The 3,168-nt window shown below is 42.3% G+C and overlaps 1 pseudogene; it reads right to left on the bottom strand.

The window, feature by feature from the left end:
* Nucleotides 1-377: 377 nt before the first annotated feature.
* LOC142451696 (TAR DNA-binding protein 43 pseudogene) lies at nucleotides 378-1,541 on the bottom strand (annotated as a pseudogene).
* Nucleotides 1,542-3,168: the final 1,627 nt, after the last annotated feature.

Raw genomic sequence — 3,168 nt, forward strand, 5'->3', positions numbered from 1 at the left:
TCTGAGTCCAATTATGAGAATTTAGGTCTTTCTGACATTGGTTTTCAATCTGAACTTAAGGGTGCAATCTCTGATCTTCACCAGCCAGTCATTTCAGTCTTTCTGACATTCAGCAAGTAAGGTTGTGTCATCAGCCCATCTCAGGTGGTTAATAAGCTTCCCTCCAGTACGATGCCACATTCTCCTTCAGGTAATCCTGCCTCTCTGTTTATTTGTGCAGTGTACAGCTTGAATAAATATGATGAGAGACTCAACCCTCATTGTATCTCTACAATATAGTCTCTCAGTGTATCTCTACAATACAGTCTCTCTTGCCATTTTCATTTCATGCTTCCTGAACCATTCATGGTTTTTCCCGTGGAATCTCTATTTATTTATTATTTAAGAATTTCTAACATTAAAACTCTTATAAAAGCATCAAAGCACAGGCCACAGAAACTGCAGCCACCGTAAGAGTTATTTCCAGAGCCAAAGGCCTGATGTGGCTCCCTTTGCGTGTTGCCTTGACTTTGGTCATTTCCCAACGAACCTGACTGGCTCTGCTGACTGGCTAGCATGGCCATCATCCCCCAGCTGCACTGAAATGCTGCCTGGGCTGCAGCCACCATTGTTGGACTAATGTTAAAAGCCCCAAAGTTCACCACCCCCCACCCATATTGCTACCTTGATTGTTTCCCAAGCCAGTCCCGTCCCATTGACTATTACCAAATACACCCTGATTCCCAAAGTCACCTGGAAATCTCCCACTTCTTTATGTCTATTGTTATTGTGTTTAGGTTCAGTATTGGATATAGGTACACTGATTTATTTAATGATCAAGTTCTCTCCACAAAGAGACTGGGCAGCCTGATGATCCGCAAATGTAACAAAGACAAAGTCACTGAATGGTTTGGGAATGACCGTGTTTTCCACTTCTCCGTCCTGGGAAAAACACTGCTGCAGCGCATCAGCAGTCACATCTTCTGTACAATGCCCAATGATCACCTTTCACTCCCCAAAGGCTCATGTGGGCTTTGCTGAGACTCAGGAAGCTTATAGTCACACCATCCTCCATCCATCATGTGTCGCTGTGACATGACTTTCACCTGGGTCTCATCTTCTCTAAAAGGAACAAAACCAAATCCCTTTGGCCAGTTTTAATATCTTTCTTGACCTGCATGATGAGGACTTCTCCAAAAGTACTAAAATATTCCTTCAAATCCTGCTCAATTGTTTTCCACGGGAGACCAAACACTATCAAATCATACGTTTCCTGGACAGCTCTCTTCACATTCACCGCTGATGAAGCATCTGTCTCCTCAAATTTTCTTTTCTTTCTGGAATGGTTGACACTATAGACCAGATTCCCCCAGCCAACATCGGGGGCATGCAGAATTCCCCCTGCCAGCTCATACACGGAGACACAGGGTTCCTGCAGTGCAAGCCACAGGCCCCCGGAAACGGGGCTGTAATGATGAACAGGGGCACAGTGCCCGCCATCTTCTGAAGGGATTTCAATGGTTCCTCATTCTCATCTTTGTTACGCAAATATATTCAGACATCGTTCAAGCTTTCTACTATGCCGCCGCTAGTAAACCTGACAAGAAAACAAGCGGCCCAGGGCCTCAAAAGCTCCCAGCTGCCTCATCACTTTCACCTAGAATCTTTAAATATGGCAACTCCAGGCTTGAATTTTATCTTGAGTTATTTCAGTTTAAGATATGATGAATGTGTTTTAACTTTTTGTTTTTAAACTCTGGGTTTTTGCACATTTCATTATAATATTTTATTTTGTCTTATTGAGTTGCCCTTTGAAAATTTCTATTCAGCTCTTTGACTTTATCATTTTCCCCCATTTTCCTTAACTACTCTATGGTTCACTGCACCAGAAAGAACTAGCTGGCATTCAAGCATTTCAGGAGGTAGCCTATGAGCGAGAGCCAATGATGCTGAGTGAAGAAGTTCAAGCTGCACTGAAAACATTACCCAACAAGGCTCCAGGAATTGATGGGATGCAGACTGAAATGTTTCCACATGACCGTGTAGCACTGGAAGCAGTTACTCATTATGCCAGGAAATTGGATTCAAAAGAAAGATGACCCAACACAATGCTCAAATTGTAGAATAATATTATGCATATCACATGTAAGTAAAATTTTGTTGAAGAGCATCTAACAATGATGGCAGAAATACATTGACAGGATGCTGTCAGAGGTTTTGTCTGGAATCACAAGAAGATGTGGAACAAGGGATATCATTGCTGATGTCAGATGATGTTTGCTGAGAGCAAGGAAACCAGAAAGATGTTTACTTGTGTTTTATTGACCAGGCCAAGGCATATGACTGGATCATAGAAAATGATGTATAATCTTGAGAAGAATAGGAAATTCAGACCACTTCCTTGTGGTCATGAGTACTTGTCCAGGGATCAAGAGGCAGTTGTGGGAAGAAAAGAAGGGAATACTACATGGTTGAAAATAAGGAAAAGTGTGGAACAGGGTTGTATGCTCTCATGATATTTATTCAATCTGTATGCCGAACAAATCACCCGAGAAGTTGGGTTACATGAAGGAGAGGGTTACATCAGTATTGGAGGAAAGGTTATTAACAACCTATGATAGGCAGATGACACAACCTTGCTCATTGAAAGCTAGAAAGATTTGAAACACTTAGAATGAAGATTTGCGGGCTGCAATATGGCTTTCAACTCAAAGTAAAGAAAACCAAAACCCTCACAACTGGACCAATAGGTAAGGTCATACTAAATGGAGAAAAGGTTAAAATTGTCAGGGGTTTTCTCTTGCTTGACTCCACAATCAATGCTCATGGAGGCAGCAATCGAGAGATCAAAAGATGTGCTCATTGTGTTGATGCTGACTCAGAGCGACCCACCCCATGGGTTTCTGAGACTGTAACTGTTCATGAACGTATAATACCCAGCTTTCTCCCTCAAAATGGCTGCTCATTTCAAATAGCCAATCATGCAGGCTGCAGCCCAATGCATAACCATCACACCACCAGGGCTCCTGAGAGACATATTGCATTAGGTAAATCTGCCGCACCAGACCTCTTTAGAGTATTGAAAGGCAAGGATGTTACTTTGAGGACTAAGGTATGCCTGACCCAATTTCTTTGTATGCATGTGAAAATTAGACACTGAATTGTGGCTGAATTGTGGTATTGGTGAAG

The sequence above is a fragment of the Tenrec ecaudatus genome, chromosome 6 (assembly GCF_050624435.1).
Source record: "Tenrec ecaudatus isolate mTenEca1 chromosome 6, mTenEca1.hap1, whole genome shotgun sequence".
NCBI lineage: Eukaryota > Metazoa > Chordata > Mammalia > Afrosoricida > Tenrecidae > Tenrec > Tenrec ecaudatus.